This window comes from Hordeum vulgare, chromosome 2H (assembly GCF_904849725.1).
Source record: "Hordeum vulgare subsp. vulgare chromosome 2H, MorexV3_pseudomolecules_assembly, whole genome shotgun sequence".
NCBI lineage: Eukaryota > Viridiplantae > Streptophyta > Magnoliopsida > Poales > Poaceae > Hordeum > Hordeum vulgare.
In genome coordinates this window covers 40210231-40220187 of record NC_058519.1, presented here as the reverse complement: position 1 = coordinate 40220187, position 9957 = coordinate 40210231, and the positions used below count along the sequence as shown (strand labels likewise).

The window sequence follows — 9957 nt, the reverse complement described above, 5'->3', positions numbered from 1 at the left end:
TCCAGAACCATTCCAAGCTGAGGATATCACAGGCAAGATGACATGACCTTGATCCCATATCTAGAATTGTTATGTTAGTTTTGATTCCACATTATTGCTCGCTGCCTACCACTGAAAATATATTGCCTCTTCATATGCCATGAGCCTAAACACCTTACTCTTTCCTAGCAAACTTGCATGGCTAGGTAGGCTTGCTCAGCTACTAATGTTAGCATTGTTAGTTGCAGGGGTTTATAACTCATGAGTTGCCATGAGCTTGATTTCATTATCTTAATTTCTGTTATTTAATTAATGTATCTATATATTTGGTAAATGACGGGAGGCCTAGCCTTTTGCCGGGTGACTTGTTCCGTTATTGCCGCCTTAGTTACCTGTTACCGGTGTTTGATTCCATAATGATCGCTCCTAACACGTTCGGGGTTGTTATGGGGACCCCCTTGATAAATCGCGTGGTGCTAAGGCTTGTCCGGCAGGACCCAACTTTGGTTTTAATCTGCTAATCACATAATAATCTGCATAGGGAATAGCTACCCCAGGAATTTAATCAACAACCCGGGGCAGTGCTCCCCATGAGTGTTGGTCCCACCTGAGCGATGTCCGGGGCCCCACTGGTCACCCAGAGGTTTAGCCATCCCGACGTCTAGCTCATCTGTCGTGTCCTGAGACTGAGATACGCGGCTCTTATCAGGGTCGTCGACACGACGGGAGGTCCTGCTAGCCTTGTCTTGCCTTAGCGGCATATCTTGCGTATAGGAATCCCGGTGAGGCTTTCGTTTTCCCCAGAGTTGAGGTTTTCCTCTAAGGAATCCGACGAGATCACGAGATTCGTGATAGAGGATGCCTTTGCGGCCTGTGTTCGTTTGTGATGGACTAGTTGGAGCACCCCTGCAGGGTTTAATCTTTCGGAAAGCCGTGCCCGCGGTTATGTGGCAACTTGGAATATTTTGTTAACATCCGGTATTAGAAAACTTAAACATAAACTAATAAAACATGCCAACTGTGTGCGTAACCGTGACTGTCCCTTCGAAGATCTCTCTTCGATCGGGAACACGGTGGGGTTATGAATGCCGTAGGTAGGTGTTCAGGATCACTTTCTGATCAAGTATTCACGATCGATAGTATAGAACACTGTCACTTCTCCTTTGCGTAAGCTAGCCACTTATTCAACCTTAGGATGCAGCAGCCTGAAACACTTCACCCCTTCCTTACCCAATAACATGACTAGTTCTGGCACCAAGGTCTTAGATTGCTGAGTCCCCGTGGCTCACGGATTCCTCCGAAACTCCCAGCAGGTACAGGTACCCCAGAGGCAGATGATCCCGACAGCACCCAGCTGGCGTGGAAGTACGACGAGGAGACAGATCGCCTTTACGTGAACTATCCAGAGGACTGAGCCGTGGTCGTGATCGTGGGCCTGCAGCGGGTAGCATAGCATTTTCCTTGTTTTGTAGTCCGTACCGGAACTACATTGATTGTATCTGCGTTGTACTATGTATTATTAATAAGAAGACACTTGAATCCCAGATTGTCTACTTTATTTATTATTATGTGCTATGTTTACTTGCTTGCAAAACACTTAGATGCGCTTCTTTCCTATTCGGGGCCTCGACCCCCAGATCGGAAAGGACCGCATCTTGGTCGTTACACTAGACTAAATATCAAAGATCAACTCTCTAGTTGACAACTTAATCAAACGAAGCACAGAATAAATCCTACGAAAAAGGCAAGAGGGCAACATGGAAAAATATCACGCGAACTAACTTGCTCAAAAGCTAAAACTAATTGCACAGAAAAATCCCTTGGATTTTCTACCCCGAAAACATATAAAATATGTGGGGTTGCACAACAAAATTTAATGCCACACGTAAATGCGAGATAATCACCTATACACGGGAAAAGAAACTAGTGGCAATCCCTACACGCTCAAACAACGTCAAACAACGTCAAATAAACCTATGCCTTCGACACGCCAAACAACGTCAAAAAACGTCAAATAAATATGCAAGTTGCAAAATCATATTCTACATGAAATTCTACACCAAAACCATATGTAATTCATCGCGAACCGACTCACGGTTTAAAAGATATGGACGTTTTATTATACGTCTATTTCCTGAAATATTACTAATAGAAAAAAAAAATCTACTAAGCTCTATGGGCCGAACCTGAGGCGCATAACAACTAAAATGCGCCTAAGAAAAAGATAGAGGTCGAGGTTACCTTGGGGCCGGCCTGCAAGAGGGAGAATGGGCCGAGGGGGCGATGCGGGAGGCGGCCCACGCGCTGCCTGCTGCTGGGTCGGGGCGAGCAGGCCCACGCGGCCAGGGCGAGGCTGAGCGGCTCCTCATCGTGCGAAGCGAGCTGGCCTCGACCTCCTGTCGCGCCCATGGCGGTGCAGTGCTGCGCAGAGGGCCGGCGAGGCTCGGCCGGGACGCGAGGGAGCCGAGGGGCGACGGGATCCGGCCTGTGGAGGCAGCGGAAGGGAGATTCCGGCGGCGGCAGAGCTCGAGGTTGGGATCGCAAACTCCGGCGGCGCTGAGTTGTCGATCCGGCCGGGATCCGATGGGGAGAAGCTACGGGCGCGGAATCTGGGCAGGCTCCGGCCCGAGGCGAGCAGCGGCGGCCGTGTCGGGGCTTGGGCGCATGCGGGAGGGGCTAGGGCGCGCGGAACGATGGGGCAGCCATGGGAGGCTCGGGCTGCACGGGGAGGGTCCGGGTGAAGCTGTGGTCGCCCGGACATGTCCGATTTGACCACGGACATGTCCGATAGGTGGGGATTTGGACGAATCTGAGCCATTAGATGTAAATCCAATGGCCGGATTTGGTCAGAGGGGTTGGGCTGCGGGATTTAGAGGGTTAGGCCTAGCAGGTGGAGTTTTTGAGGGGGGTGGCTGCAAAAATGGCTAGGGGAAACCCTAATGAAGTGAGAGGGGTCACTCTAGGGGGTGATACTTATATAGGGTTGGACTCTGGTGGGGTGGACCTCGTCCGTCCGATCGCGATCCGATGACCACGAACGGAGAAAGTGGCTAGGTGGAACTAGTGGGTTGTGTAGAGTGGTTATCCGGAGACGAGAGGGAAAACGAGCGGCGCGGCAACGCGATTTGAAACACCGACACACGTCCGACGGTAGACCGAATACGGTGCCGCTACGGTCGACCGTTCGGATTCCATACGGACTCCGATCGCGACGAAATTCGACAGGCGACCTACCTATAACTAATCACGACCGCATGCCCAGTTTCACCCCGATCAGAGAAATTTTTACGCACACTTTTAAAACAGGGTTTTGACGATGTCGCGGGCGCATGCGTGTGCGGTCGGGCTCAGAACGGACAACGACGTGAACCGGCAACTAACAACGGATGGAAGTTTGAAAAACTGGCAGCAACGGAGATGCCGATGCAATGCAGATGATGCGCATGATGCGACAAAAGAAAATAGACACACGACGAAAACGGAAAGAAAAGGGGAATCTTCTCGAACGTCGGCATCGGGATGTCACAGGTTGGCAATTAAAATTAGCAATAATGTTAAACGTACGGACACATTTTACAGAGTTTTATGGACTGGAAACTGTGTGTTCTTCTAATTGGCCCCTCCCTTGAATTTCACCGGTGGTTGTGCGCCTTAATCACTCCCCGACCAATCGATGTTAAGAAGTCTGTAAATCTTTCGTAAAAGTCCATACGTCTAGCAAAGTCCTAAAATTAACCCAACCAAGGACCAATCAATATTTGGTACTTGTGGCATGCCAATTTTCAGCATCAAATAAATCATGCTCTAAATACATACATCAAACAAAGAATGATGCACTAACAAATCTCTCCCTAATAATAATAATAATAATAAAGTATGTATTGCTTCTATCGTCCGTTGCGTTCGTCGTGGCATTTTTGCATAAAAGCCCCTGACGTTTTGTGTATTCAACCCGCACTACCAATTTAAGTGGAAAAAACGTTTCAGTTTTACACAAACCCCTTTCTTCCCAGTTGGCCGCGCGTCTCCTCTTATCCATTCCTGTTGTCCGGTTGCTCCATGCACCGATGGAGATGCCTCGTGCCGTCATCGTCGTGTTCTTCTTCCCGTCCCCACCAGGAGCAAGAGGGGAGTCACGGCGGGTCACGAGGCGGGGCTCCCGATCCAATCGGGAGCAGGACGACGACGGCGAGCATAGAAAGGGCACGACCCCATGCTCATGGACGCGGAGTATCTCCCGCCGGCTCCGGTGTTGTAGGAGGCGGAGATGGAGGTTGTGGAGGAAGACGAGGACGGCCTTCGGTGCGGCGCGGGGACCTTCTCGGCCCACAACAGCTCCTGTGACCTGACGGAGGAAGAAGAGCCCCACGCCCCATGCGTGGAGCGCGCAGCAGCAAAGGCAGAGGAGCCCCGCGGCGGCAGTGGCGCGGGCGCGGTGGATGTACTTGCAGCCGAGGCAGTCGAGGCACTTGCGTCCCTCGGTCATGTTGCCCATGTCGACGCCCACGCAGCGGTGGCAGTATGCGCGGCCGCAGACGAGGCAGCGGTGGCGGAAGACGTGCACGTACCGGCTGCACGTGGCGCAGAGGTTGGAGTGCCGGATGCCGGCCCGACGCATCTGTCGGTTGCTTCTGCTTCTACTGGCATGTGCGCGCGTGGGAGGAGGCTAATGTCCTACCGTGCTGCTTCTGCAGGTGGCGCGGGCCGAAGGAGGGGACGGAGAGGGGGAGAGCTGGAAGCCTGGTGTCGGTTGTGGTGCTACGGCGTCGTCGTGGTGTCGGTCATCGTCGCAGGCCAGCTGCTGTGGAACGCCCGGACAAGAGTTCTTTGCAGACCATGCCCTTGTCGAACACAAGTCAAGGGAGTACCCAACTGGATTATTGTTTTCTGCTATATAAAAAGGCAGGGTACTAGGCCGAAATCTACATCAGTTTAATCTCTACTAGGTAATACATAACGAGTACAATGTATCGCCACCGAGTTTGCCAGAGAAAGAAGTGTCGAGTTCGTCCATCCAGCACTCCAATGTCGCTGACGATGGCTACACGAGAGGTATGTATCCCCTGTTTGATTAATTTTTCTGTCCCCTGTCTTGCTGGCGAGCTCGTGCGCAGCCAATGTTGCTGCTCGTGCTCTTGTGCACGTCCCTGCTTCTTCCGATTAACCAAGAGACAGACAACACCCATCAAAGATGGCACAAATTTGTTCTCCTATCCGTATACTATGATAATCACTGACTTTTTGGATCGTCTACTACAGAGCTAGCTAGCGTTGTTGCATGCCTGAAAAGCTACTGAAAGCCAGAGATTGTCTCAAAGTTTTATATATAAACCATGCGCTAAATGTGCCGGAAGCATATCAGGCTGCTTTGTGAGATGTGAGAGCGGGGTCATGGACAAACACCACAACACATCACTTATCCTATCCACCTTTAATTTACCATGCTGACTGATGATGTTTTAGTACCAGTTTTAAACAACCGCAATTTTAAATAGCAATAGTTCAGCTGAAGTTCTACCTATTTATTTGACTATTCTGATGTCTTGCCTGCATCATATTTTTTGTATTATAAGGAGTCTGATAGAACTCAGGTGGAGGCCAAGGAAGTTCGGCCCTCTGACATGCCCACCAGTAACACTCGATGATACCAACTTAAACAATGTAAGTTTCCAATATGCAATTTGCATAATTTTTATACACGTATCTCGTGATACACACATGAATTGGGAGGACTTCAATATGTGAAGGGTGATTAGCAATATATATAGTTGAGAATCTATTTGTGCTAATTATAATTATGTTGTTAGTGCAGGAAATAGATGACATTGTTGAACTAAATATTGTAGAGGATTTGGATAACCGACCTTCAGAAAAAGCAAAAAATTCTGAATCACGTGTTCTCGAGCCAAAACCAATGTCACCAACTATGTTAGCATCTTCTCCAAATTCTGAATGTTTTGAATCGAGTGTGTCAGAATCAGATAATCAGATAGATCGTGATCTATTGCCATCACCTCCTTCCCCATCTAACTCAACATTATCTCATGTTTTACCATTACATGATGTTAAGGAACCAGATTCAAATGAAGAGATCAAAGTTGTTCAGAAATATGATTATCTACCACAAGGTATTACTCTCATTTATTCTCTGTACTTTTCTATTCAATATATTCTTAAATTATTTGAATTTTTTTTCCAGACTATACATTTACCGACTATGATCTATGTGCTCATATAACAATTGAATCATCTTTGAGAAAACAAGAGTTGCTTCAGATAGATGGAAGTACTGTGTTACAAAATCAATTGATGTACTTGCTAGATGAAAAAGAATGGGTAAATGACGATGTAAGTATACCCTTACTCAAACAGAAATAAGTTTCTAATCACTAATATCTATTACTAATGTATTTGTTTTAAAATAATCTTAATTATAGGTGATCGATGCATATATATGTTGTACAAAGGACCAAATATATGTCCAGAATGGCAATAAAGTACATTTTGAAAGTCCTTTTGTTATCTCACTATTAAAACGGGATGGTACCCTTGGCATAAAACAAAATAGTGCCTTCATTACAGAGATTGTCAAGAAATATATGGAGCATGACATGGTAATATCCATATCCATAATTTTCATGTTCATGTTTCAATCATTTTTTATTTTTATTTTCTAATTATCTTTATAACTTCCAATAAATATCAGCAACGCACATTGATATTTAGCTATTTTAAATACAAAAAACGTGAGATTCAAGTACCGGACCCATTGTATTGGAAGTTTGACCGAGATGATCTTGCTATTACGGTTAGTTACAACACCAGTTTTAATCCTACATGTAAATGACATAAATTCATACATTGTTAATGTCTATCATTTCTGATCACTAAACTTTTTCAGCTACGAGGAATACAATTTCATTTGGACCTTATTAAAAGTCAAAACCTGATTAACGAGGATTAGAAAGACGTTGATCTTACTCATTGAAAGATCACATAACAATTTCAAAAGCCAATTCAAAAAGACAGTTCTTCATGTGGTTTATTTATGGTCAAATTTATGGAATATTTCACTAGAAATGCACTATCCTACGCAATTACACAGGTATATCTCTGTTTTGTTTAATAGAAATTATATCGATTTTACATATAGTATATTACTTTTTGAAAACATACTAACAATTGTTTATATTGCACAGGAAATGATTACTTCATTTAGGTTTAAGTTAGCAAGCATACTATTATCTTGGAAAAGGAACACTGCATCAATGACTACAATTGTTGAAGAAATTGATGATGACACCAATGGAGACCCTGATGATGTTCAAATATTAGAAAGTCTAGATGATATAAAAAACTCAAAACAAAAAATTCCGTTAACAATTGAAATGAAATATAGATCATTGATATCTATTCTTTCCAATATGAGCTTACATGAGTTAACATCCGGACTGTGTAGCTTCATTAAATCCATCAATTACACCGAGATTTTAGAGTAAGTCATTTCAAATTAGTAATGCAATTTTACAATATATTACTTATTTTATTAATGGTTTATTTTCTTAAATTCCATTACCAGGAAAGTATGGATCCAAAGTTCAAAGCCATATCCAATTAGCTTGTCTCTCAAAAAACTAAAAGGAATGCTAAAGGTTGATTTACCTATGGACCGAGATTGCTTTAATTTGGTCATACAGAAGTTTATGTTTGATGACATTCAAACAACACAAAAAACAAAACAATTGATAGCAAAACATTATCTGGAAATGAAATTTTGGATACGTTCTTAAATTCATTATTTCCTTTTTTCTATATTCTTTTTTTAATCACCTTTCTACCAATTATTTTTATGTACTAGATGACTACTGATTTTGGACGGCACCCAGATTTCCGTAAAAAGTTAGATGTGGAACAACTAGCAAATTCTGTTTGTAGTTGGCCTGGTATCAAATATAATGTTTCAAACTGCAAATCGGTGAGAGCACTTCTTTATACTTTGGACCATACATTTTATTACATCTAATATATGTATCCTATCTCAAATCCATATTCCAGTACAATCGAATAATTATTTTGTTCTATTCACATTACGTTTTTTATTATTACACCTATAATGTATGTATCCTATTTCAGATCCATATTCGAGTACAATCCAAGAATGAATTCATTCTATTCACATTGATCAAAGATACAAGAATAGTGTACATTTTGGACCCTGCTCCTATTAATCCCATTTACAGATGCAACCCACTCGCAATATATGTGCACAAAATTATATGGGTTGCAAAACACTTACCAAAAGCAATGTCAAAAACATGTCCTGGGTCTAGATGGAACGAGAATATTCTCTTATGGCATCAAAAAATCGTAGATGATATTCCAGTTTTCAACATGTATTTTTCAAGGGATCAATATTTTATAGTGATTATTGTTGTTTTGAAAATGAATAAAATTTAAGTTACTAACATATATATTCTTATATATATAAGGGAACTCTCTGGTTAATTATATTGTTTCCCTATTCATGTCCACATGGGAAGATGAAAGAACGCATTTGCCATTTTTAAAGGTAAATATCTCAACCATATAGAGCATTAATATTATAATTACACATTTGATTCTGATGTCATTCGTTTAAAAAAATAATGGATGTACATCATGGATATGAACTCAGAAAACTAATTTTGGGCCAATTGTTAACATTTAAGGACAATGAATGCGAAGATAACATGTCTGCAGGTGTACTTGAATTCATTAGTTGTATCAGGAAAATCCAATGTAAATCGGGTAAAAAATAGTACGATTCATAAGGTTTCATAATAACGAATTATATGTTCAGGATTTATTGTTTGGTCGTGCTAACTTCCATTTTCTCAAACAGGACGTACTTGCTATTTTCTGAAGAAAAAAAAACTTCACTGTTGGCTGGCTTCTCTGATGGTAGTTTTACCTATCTAGCAAATGAAAGGGCTTCTCATAATTCAATAAATAAAGACCAATTGAGTCAATTACATATAGTTGGTTGTAAATAACATTCAATTTCTAGCTTACAACGGAATCTAGACATGTACTCTTTAACAATATTATGTGCTAGATTATGGTCCTATGTATTGGTTGAGATTATCATGTTGTTTACTAGCGACATTTTTTTTACCCGGTGCAACGCACGGGCATTTGTACTAGTACAGTACATACACAAAATTCGGCTATTTTTTTAATATTGGTTTTTTATTCTTTTTGAAAAATAATGCGCCCATTTGAATATTTTCAAAAGTGGGCCTGCCTCGGCCCTAGCGTGACCGATAGGATGCTGTTGGCGTCGGCGCGGCCGATAAGGGCCTCTCGGCCACGTGGCGGCCGACTACTGGCCAGGCCACGTCGATAGGCCAGTCGGCCCTGGCGTAGCCGATAGGGCTATCGGCCTGGGGGAGGCCGACTAGTGGCCAGCCAGCCGACGCAGCCCCTCCTCCTCTCTTCCTCCTTCCTCCTTTCTTCCTCCTTCCTTTTTCTTCCTTCTCCTTTCTACCTTATCTCCTTTCTTTCTTTCTCCTCCTACCTTCTCCCCCCACCCAAAAAATCTTCCATTTCCACTTTTTAAACCGTACATTTGTTGTGTAAGGAGGAGGGCATCCGAACTATCCTTCTCACTCGCGATGGGGTAGTTTGTGGTGCTTGTTTTGAAGCTATTTTTGGTGGTGGTGGTGGAGGTTGTAGTGGTGGTGGTGGTGGAGGTTGTAGTGGTGGTGGTGGTGGTGGTGGTGGTGTGGGTGTAGTTGGTTGTTTTGGTGGAGTTGGAGGTGGTGGTGTGGAATTAATCTCGGTCTTCGTCAAGAGTCGTTCGTCGTTCATCGTTTCTGCGCAGGCTTCAAGGGTAAAATATTTTTGTTGTTTAAATAGTTTTAGGTGCTCTGGTAGATTAGTATAAATTTAGTTGTTTAACTGGTTGTTGGTGCTCCGGTAGATTAGTATAAATTTAGT

General features: G+C 43.4%; 1 long non-coding RNA gene and 1 pseudogene across 1 annotated transcript; both read left to right on the top strand.

Moving 5' to 3' along the window:
- The first annotated feature begins 4005 nt into the window (after nt 1–4005).
- On the top strand, nt 4006–5771 carry LOC123424716 (annotated as a pseudogene).
- Nucleotides 5772–7502: 1731 nt separating this feature from the next.
- On the top strand, nt 7503–9037 carry LOC123424717. The gene is made up of 4 exons (XR_006621726.1): nt 7503–7631; nt 7838–7954; nt 8469–8548; nt 8861–9037. It is a non-coding gene; the product is annotated as an uncharacterized LOC123424717 (long non-coding RNA).
- Nucleotides 9038–9957: the final 920 nt, after the last annotated feature.